Here is a 10,321-nt window from a genome sequence, read left to right as displayed (position 1 = left end):
ATATAATTATTTAATGTAACTTCTCTTCCGGCTTCTCTTCTATGTGGTATAAGTAATAAGTTTAAGATGCTAGAAAGTTTTTTCAAAGAGAATCGTACAGTACAGAAAATATGTAAATTAATGGTTTCCTGGGTAGACGGACGCTTCATCTGCATAAATTCAACATGGTTGTCACATCTGAAAAAAAATAGAGGAAGGAAACATCTTGATTGGATCTACAAATCTCCTACACTATATACATAACAGACCATTTAAACTCTATAAACTATATTTTTGATTTAACAAACTGTATTAAATAGTTATAATTCTGTCCAAAAGTTTATTGTTTGATTAATGTAATTGCTAATCGTCATCACTATCTTCATCAGATATCTTAACTACATTTGTACATCCAGATCCTCAACATTGACCACAACACAGGTTGTGCTATATGCAGGTAGATCTGAGACAGTCGACAGTCTGTGGAGCAGTTGCATCCACTATTCATGTGCTGCCTCCTTTTCAGTTATTACAGGAATAACGATCGGTTTTATCACGACTTATTGTCCATAAAGGCAACACATTCGTACGAAAAGAACAGGGCCCCTAGTTCAGCCCGACGCCTACCTGAAGTGAGGGTGAGTAGGAAGACTGTTTACAACGTCAATAGTTTGAATGTTGCTGATCTGAGAGGCTCAAAGGGCAGTCTGCTTAGAGCGACCAACACAACCGTAAGTTCCAATTGGTTGGTTCCCTCATCGAGCACTTCCAATTCTGAGAAATTGAAAGCCACTAAATTGTGTTGGCTGCTGTGTCAATCTATAAATACGATGAAAATACTATTTCTTGCAATTTGCTGTGTTTTATATGTGCTGAGATTTTCCATGCTGCTCGATACAAGTGTCTATAGATTATGATGCAATAACATATGTAGTGAACACTGCATCATATAATTGTGTATAATGTATTGTTTATTTACAGCACATTTATTCATTCTTGTTGACATGTTACACGTGAATGCTTTCTTAATTCAGTGTTTTGTGTGTTTATGTCAGGTTTGCTCTTCATGAATATTTACTGTATGCTGTATTTACTGTATGAATTATGTACAGCAATTTGCTGTTTTTGTTTGTTCGCCGTCAATAGTTACTTGTCATGTGATATTTGGATTGGAATGAATAAGTTGAATGTCATATTTGCGTATATTGATTTATTTCATCCCAACTTGAGTCATTAAAAAGGATTTTGAAAGTCAATATAAGAGCCGCTGTGTTGGACAGATTGAGAACACTGGGGGGGGGGGTATTTGAGATATATAAAAGATTAATTTCGGGGACTTGCATTAACCAGTAAGAGACTCGCGACGAGGTCTCTATTACTATGAGAGGTGCATTAATAGACACATTTCGAACCACAATTTTGTATACTGTGAGCCACATTCTGGGCTACTTGCGAGTCTCAGCCTTATAAAATGGTGAGTTTGAAAGCCACTGTAATGCCGTATTCAGTCGCACAGTGACAGCCACTATAACTGTTGACCAAAATGACAATAATTAATTAATTCTTCAATTATTACTGTTATATTATTGATACAGTAGTATTTAATTGTGATTCAGTGCTTTTATTGTTATTGTTTTTATTCAATTATTTTTATTTTTACATGCTTAACATTTCGGAAAACTAGCACAAGTACTGATAGCAAACGCTATTTCAAGACTTTTTTTTTCAAATCAATCACAGCTCCTATGGCTACGAACCAATCAACACCAATCCCGCTAAATTTGTTTGCTGTGGCCGATCCTACCAAGGATATAAAATGCCTGAATTGTTGTTTTAGCGCGCGAGTACATGAAACCCAGCGGCGAGTAATAAAATGAGTTTCCTAATATCGTTTTCTGTTTCCATGAAAGGCGCCCTAAATTTTACACTGGTTAGGCTTGAGGTAAGTGTGAAACCCTATTCTGATGTCCTCCTCACAATAACAAACATAACATGGATTACTTTGCATAATATTGTAAATGATGTGTTCAATTTCCCAATGACATCCACTATAGCAGACATCATGTATGTCACTTTATATGTCACTGTTGAGGCCAATTTTCCCGTTGTAGGTTGGCGATATAGCGCCCTCTTTGGCGGCTTTCAAGTTCCGTTTGTTTGACCTGACTTTTTACAGTCAGCCATTGTTTTCTGGAATGAACAGGTTGCGTGTCAAGTAGAACACGTTAGTATGTACAGATTCAGTATTTAATAATATTTGCTATGGCATTTTGCAAGAGAAATTGAATGTGGCAAGGTATTTCATATTACTGAAAGTGTGTGCAGTAGATTGACTCGTTTCATGTATAATTTAAAAACAGCCATGTAATTAGGTATGTTTTTTAAAAATAGTTACATTTACCTTAGCAAAAAACATCTCGTAAGTAATCTGTATTTTAATGATGGGAAATGTTTCATTATTTTCTTTTTTTAGTACAACAAAGTTCATGGTCATATATGCCACCAGCATAAGCAGATGTTTGTCGCTTGCTTGGAGGTGTTTGGAAATTGTTTCATGTGTACAAAATGCATGGTAACATAGTGGAAATATGCATTAAAGACAATATATCCCTGAAGTTGAACCTCCATGAATGTATGTGTTTGATTGCGTTAAAAGGGAACCACAATCACTATGAGTGAGCAATTGAGTTTCACAGTGACGGCCCTGAGGGTAATGTACGTACTGGCTAACACACCTGAAATTCTTTAGCCCTGTTCTTTAGTCGCACATGTTCATGTTTCGTTTTAGTTTTTCTGCAATTCTGAACCATAGAATATTTCCAAAAAAACATAATTGAAGTTCTTCTTTACAATATGAGTGGTCAGGTGACTACAATGGCTTATATCACCTAATGACAATTACACCTGTTTTAATTAATTTTGGAACATATTCTTCTTGCTAAATAACTATATTTACTTGTCTTTAAATAATTTCTGTTTCAGAAAAAAAGACTATACCGACTGTTCTGCTTATTGGTTTCTTTTTAATAAACTAACTTAACGTGACATACCGGTGTATTTATTTCGGCTTTTAATTAATTATACCAATGTGTTCATATGAAAACACACTTGTGCACTTTTTTCAATATAATAGTTTATTTCGACAAGGCGGGGTAATGTCTCCTATGTTATTCAATATTTATATTAACAACCAAAATTTAAACTACATTGATGCTCGAATTATCTATTTTTGTGACATGGACAGGGAATACCAACAAACTATGCTCTGCATCAAGGCAGATCTACTTTTGTGGAGACTGCAGACTAACTGCAGTTAAAATGTTAACTATTTTCTGGTATAATGTTTTTGATTTCAAATGCGGTATTCATTTAAAACGTCGTTGATCAAAAATTTAAATGTATTCTACAATAACTATCATCGACTTTTGGGTTAGGCTTATAATCAAATAACGCGTTTAGCTATGTGTATAATTTTACAAGGTTTATACAAACAATTGTAATGTTATGTGGGTAAACTCATCGACCAATGCATTGTTGTGTACGTCAGAGAAATTAAATGTTGCATGGCCTGAACAGACATTGGATTAAGGCGTTTTAAGCGGAGTTCAGTTACATATGGGCATCGTCTGAAATTGAGAATAATAATAATAATAATTGCTATTGGGTAACATATTGGGTCAATCCATTGCCTGCAATTACAGCTGATACAGACTATTTATTACTTGATGTTCGTGTGTTACTATGACCAGTGTTTCGTTGTATCATATGTAATACATGGGAGTGCCCAACCAACCATGCTAACGGTAACCATAAGACATTTAATTGTAACCCCATCATAAAGACTACATCTCGCTGGTTGCATGTGTGATCCAACACTTGTGCATTATATACAAATTAATTGTGAAAGATATCACACTTCAAGCGTTTCAAACAAAAATGTTCAACACGATACACATATGTTGTATTACAATAACATTTGTTACTTATATCTACACAAAAACAACATCAGTATGTTTGAGTATTTGATTTACAGCATATTTGTAGGTTTTGATGACCATTTCTTCAACAAAACATTGATATCACAATGGTACCAATCTACTGGCTAAATATATTTTTTTACTCATAAGAGACAGAATCAGGGGGGAAATCATTCAATTTCAGCTCTAGATATATTGATATGATACATTTTACCAATAATTCCTCTATCAATATTAATCTAATACAATATAATGTCTTTCCTTTTCTGCATATGGTGTACATATATCCCATCTTATTCCATGTGCTAGATCTTGCACTAGCAAAGACGAATTTGAGAATCATAATAGGCTCCCGTCTTCGAGTCAAGATCTTAAAAAGAAAGTCGTTACTCAATATTCAAGCTGGCTATGTAGAAGTGAATCGACTACTCATATTGATATATTGAGGGTCAATCTGATTAAAATCTGATGTAGTGTACGGGCTTTAATTATTTTGGCTATAAACTTATTTTAATTTTATTTTTTATTACTTTTGTTATTACTGCGTTTTTATTTTATTATTTTACTTTGATTTTGATTTTGTGATTTTTTTTTTAATTCCGCCATACATACATTTGACCCGATGCCTATGTAACGAGATTTCAACGAGACCCACTGTCGACGATTTTAGTCAACGAATCACAGACCTCCTTCTATAACGCACATTATGACGTCACCGGGCAGAGTCGGGTGGCAAACACACTCAAATAAAAGGGCGGATTATACCGACGTTAGCGACCGAGAAAAACACGGCTTTACGGTAAGTTTATCATTGTCAAATTTAACGAAAGTCATTTTTTTATGTTTATATTGTGGCTCGAATGGTTCGAGTTTAGATCGTTATTTTGCGTAGTTATTCTGGGAGTGACGATTTTGTTTCCACCGGTTCGACCGAACACCGCTGTCGTCTTTCAATCGCTTGCCCTGGAGACCGGTGATGTTTTGTTGACGATCGGGACAAAATCGTCTACGGTATTGAAGCCGTAGCTGTAAATATTCATCAAAATGTATCAACATTTTGTACATTATACAATAACAACTCTTTATTAAAGTAATTGAGCTGATTTGGACTGGAATAATTTTTTTTTTATTTGGAACACATCGCAATTGATCAAGAATTATTTTTTGCTCCAATTGTCTGCGTCGATGCCGTGGGCCGGTGACCGTTATACAATTTAAAATCAGTTTGCATTGTTTACTATAGCTGTTTACAGTGTTCTAATCATTACGATTTACTTATGTTTTTGCTTCCATTATAGATAATTATGCTCAGTGTTTGATGTAAAATTGAAGCGATGACTGAATGAACGAACCTTGGCTGGCGAAGATGTATCAGGAAGTGTACACATTTGTTGGAAGTGAAAAAAATATTCAATGTAATGACAACAATTGTAAAATGCTGTAGAATTTCTTCTGTAAATAAAAATATACTAGCAATTTTCTATTAATGGTTTATTCAAGTGGGAAAAATATAATGTACAGAAAGATTGCCCGTAGAGTATCGCTACACTGAAAAGTAAGCAACCGACAGCCTGTATAAAAGGGGGGCTGTGAATGACTGTTACTTACGCGAGATTTGAACGGGACTTACATAGGCGTCGTATCAGATGTATGTAGGGCGGAATATAAAAAAAATCACAAAATGAAAATCAAAGTAAAATAAAAAGGCATTAATAACAAAAGTGATAAAATTAAAATAAGTTTATAGCCAAAATAATTAAAGCCCGTACACCACATCAGATTTTAATCAGATTGATTGAGGGTTTACCGAATATAAATTGAGGATTATTTGTAGGTTATTTCAATGTTTCTTTTTTTTTAATAATATTATTGTAATGGATTTTTGGTGGTGGTGGTGGTGGTTTACCGCGTTAGGTAAGTTGTTATGCTTTGTTTAAGTGTCGAATGTCGGACTAGTCACTATAAGAGTACATTCAATAAATGCCATATCAAGCTGTCGGTCTAATCACTGTAAGAGTACATTCAATAAATGCCATATCAAGCATTTTTGCATTGACTTTGTGAGCTGAGCAGTAGCAAAATGTATCCAATATTCATATCCAATCTAAGTGCAATTAATACAAGTTGATCATCAAAAATATGTTCAAAAGAGATGAGTGACAGGCAAGAAGAAAGTGTAACCATCGAATACAATATCCAACTTATCTAACTTCAAGACTACAGCTTTCATTTCAGTAGAAAACTAAGCGATTTGGTTTTATGCAGTGGACTCCTCACACACTCCCAATGAGTTACTTGGTTACATTATTTGTAGATGGAATCTCTCATTCAGTGAATCAATATCAATATCGTATGCAGTATACGGGGTTGAATTGTATACTCTGTTGGCTTCTATGTGCCAGCTAAATCAAAAGTTCTTTTGATGGGTGTCTTACATAAAACACACAAATGTAAGAAACTTCCATTCATGTTTTACCAACTGCCATACAATGCATAATATAATGCTACTGCCCGAACACCAAACATAGTAGCACTTTATCCGGCATTTGCTTATCACATTGACACACGTTGCAAAAGTTAGGAATGACTGAGGGTCAAAGACCCTTCACTCACGAGTTTCGAATTAAGCGCCATCAGTTGGTTTTCGTCTGAGAATAAGAGGTCGACTTTTCGATTGCGAAAATATCTTCCTTATATGACAATCTGATTAAATCACCTCAACATCACACTCAAGCCTATTTTAGTAAATAATATTGTTTCCTTTATATCACTAGATTTTACATTTTAATATGCAAGACTCCCTAAGAATATATTTTTTTTATATTTTACAGGTTTCAAACAATATTTGTGACTGTAAAAAATACTACATCTATTGCCCATTTAGTTTCCCTGGCTTATCAATTTTGGAGGATGTCAATTCGACATAATAATACATAATTTCCACTTTGTGTTGTCGGTATATTTCTTACTTTCCCTTTCAAATCATGATAATTTTAGGATTTGTTTGCAATGTAAATAGCTCCTATAACGTAAAACAAATTGTGAAAATTACAAAAAATATATCATTAGTTGTATATTTTACTACTTATATTATGTATTCGTATCGTCCACATGTCGCTAATTTCAACACGCGGGAGGACAAGCTCTTTTTTCCAGGTCGCTGGTCCAGTTATTCTCCTCTGTTTGTTGTGCATTGTAAAGTTGAATGTCAGATGGCAACTCGAATGACATCACGGCCCGAACTTCGCTCAAACTAACTATGACAACCAGACAAACCAACAACAATATTCGTAATTTTACCATGTCTAGAGTGAAAAAAACACAGAATATGCTAAAATCTAGGGAGATATGCAAAAGTGCTGGATCGGTGAAATATGTATGGAATAATGTAAATTTAATGTAGTTTACTAGCTAGACGCCCTGGTTTCTACAGGTAACTAGATATTGGTAGTATAATGATTATTAGAATAATATACGTAATAAATATGCACACAAAGTGGACACTGTGCCATTATATCTATATTATATTGTTTATTTGAAATGTATTGAGTAAATAAAGAAAAAAAGTAACGTGTAAGTAATAACCCACGAGTTGGAGAATGTGTGCGCGGTTGTATTCTTGTATGACTATAAACTAGACGGGGAATGACACAACGCATTAGAATTTCGGACACACCAGTAGCACACTCTTACGTAAACATTATTTATCGTGTTCGCAGCGAATGGTCGAACACCAAATTACCAAATATTATTTTAGTGGAAATAGTAACGTATTTTGTGTGTAATGGTTGGGAAAATGTTCATGAAATATAGAAATAAACTAAAGTTTTATGACATACTGGAAACGTTATTTGATTGAGCCTATTCTTCAAGTTATGACATCATAACGTCGACGGTTTGTTAACGCTTGTAAGATTATTTCGTGCGTTATTTAACTGTATCTACTAACTAATTAGGTACAGATTGGAGCTACGCATTTGGTGACAGTGATACATCATGAAGAGTCATGACACGGAGCGATTATTACAGTTTCTGGATCTTCCTTCAAACATTCGATATTGAGTCCAGATAAGTGGATTTAGTTTCAAAATAGGTGATGAGGGATACCCTTTACCTCCAGGGACTCATTGTGAGCCTTTTCAAAGGTCGAAAGGCAACAGCAGTTCCTGTGTATTTCAGATTTGTTGCTCAGTACCCTCGTATTCTACTCTAATCATGTGTCTTATATAGAGTGATTTATTTCACTTCGATTATGTGTTGATTGTCAACACAGTCCCCAGAATTGACTGTTGTGAATTACTGATGTGTCATTGTATAGAAGTATCATAAACAAATTTTCTCAGAACAAATTTTACTGTCGATAAGAAGTTTTGCCAATCGAGCAGTTTCTGAAGAATGTGTTATTTCAAAATGAATATGCTCAATAGTGCAACTTGCACCTTACGTGCTAAAATGACATAAATGGATAGTTCTATGTACTTTTTAGGGACCACTCATCCAGCAGAGCTAAGCATATGGTCACATACAGATTGTATGTCACATACGCCGTGTACATTCTGCTCGTGGCTCCTGGACTGATCCTCGGTCAAAATCTACCCAAAAAGACTCAGCAACCACGCTGTTTTGATTTAGAAAATTCGCAAAAGGTCAAACTTTCCGAATTATCATACTGCGCGTAAACTTATGATTGTCTCACTGTTTTTATTTAGACAGTATATTGATATGATTTTAAATTTAAACAGATTTAAAAGGTCAAATAATTTGCCAACTTGCATTTTAGGGCAAAGTGCTTGTGCCAAAACAATCCCGCCTGCCTTCATAATTCCTACAGTTCTCAAAGAATATTTAGTTTTTTAAATTGAACTGATTTTCTTAAGAACTGGAAAACGGGAATAATGAAAAAGAGCTTTGTTGAGAACAAGACTTCTACTAAACAGGTACTGTTTTAAACAAGGAGTGTTTTCCGATTAGATTCAGAATATCGATGGTTAGCATACTGTTACGTCGGTAGCGCGTGTGCTCTTTCCTATTTCATAACTAGTTGAATATTCTTGTATTGCCAGTTATGATCTGCATATCACCAATTGTGGGGCAAATGCAATTAAGTAAATCATAATGACAAAATTAACTGAAACAGATGTCTACTCACTTCACAATAGCTTGACAAATTCACTTGTGTTTTCTGTAGTACGATGACCGCACTGGTTGTACTGACTGAAATGTAATACTATAGCCTGTTTATATCTACATATTCATGAGATGTGTGTCTTTTCGTGACATAGCAGCTTTGCCGTGTCACTAACCATTTATAATACCATATCAATTATATTTAATAGTTTGTAAAATATGAAAATACTCTTTATTGCATTTGGCAAATAGTGTTTTTAAAAAATTACAAAAAACAATCTCATATTTCATAACTGTTTTCTAATTTATATGCAAATATCATTGTAAATTTCCCATTTCAATACCTGCTTTGATTTGTGGATAATATATATTTTTCTAGCCTCGAGTGGTTATATACCTGCATAATAAAATTTGGATTTAAATCAGTGCCTAAAATTACTACTAGACTGTTTGCAAAACCTAAACACACACTGTACGACTGAATTTACATCTTCATATTCTATTCAGGCGCTATGACCCTCACAATGTCCAGACCCTCATCACTGTGACCTTCACCATGTAACATTCTTTTACTATGATTCGCGTTATGACCTTCGATGTATGCCTCTCTCTGACCATAATATGTGAATGAGAGGTAATAGATGTGGCTCTCAGAGAGAATCAATATTTGTCTCTGAACGTTCAATACACTATGTCCACAGTACCGATTGTGGCTGACAATGTTGTTAATATGATTATAACAGTGGTCATCTTGGTAACACTTAGGATTGTGTGTAACACTTGTTCAAAATATATTGTTTATTGTGTTCCTAGGTGTATAACACAGGCATATCTACTCTGAATCAAACTATTAACCACAATAAATGTCTTCATCTGGCCATCATAGTGTATATAGTGTATATTATAGTGTATCTTTCACATTGTGGTTCTACCTGCGGACCACAAAATTTCCCCATCGTGACACTCACATTAACTAAGCTCCTAGCACACAAAGTTACTCTCATAATGTCTCTTATTGGTTTTTGTTTCATAATTTGACAGTCAATGTGTTTCTCAAAGTGAAGCTCAATGTTTATCGCAGTGCGGCACACACTGTACCTTTCAACATGTTGCTAAGTCTAGTTTTTTCCCTCTCACAGTAGCAATTGTTGATGGGGGTGGTGGATTGACGAACATTTCAACGACTGAGGGCAGTATTGCATTAGCTAACTAAATACGTAACAGATGTAGAATTCCGT

At 34.6% G+C, this 10,321-nt stretch overlaps 1 long non-coding RNA gene across 1 annotated transcript; it reads right to left on the bottom strand.

The window, feature by feature from the left end:
* Positions 1 to 7,016: 7,016 nt before the first annotated feature.
* On the bottom strand, positions 7,017 to 9,181 carry LOC146745483 (uncharacterized). The gene is made up of 2 exons (XR_014929488.1): positions 9,106 to 9,181; positions 7,017 to 7,261 (listed from the first exon to the last, which is right to left on the bottom strand). It is a non-coding gene; the product is annotated as an uncharacterized LOC146745483 (long non-coding RNA).
* Between the last annotated feature and the right edge of the window lie 1,140 nt (positions 9,182 to 10,321).

The sequence above is a fragment of the Saccoglossus kowalevskii genome, chromosome 5 (assembly GCF_978046115.1).
Source record: "Saccoglossus kowalevskii chromosome 5, keSacKowa6.1, whole genome shotgun sequence".
NCBI lineage: Eukaryota > Metazoa > Hemichordata > Enteropneusta > Harrimaniidae > Saccoglossus > Saccoglossus kowalevskii.
This window is presented reverse-complemented; position numbering and strand designations above follow the sequence as displayed.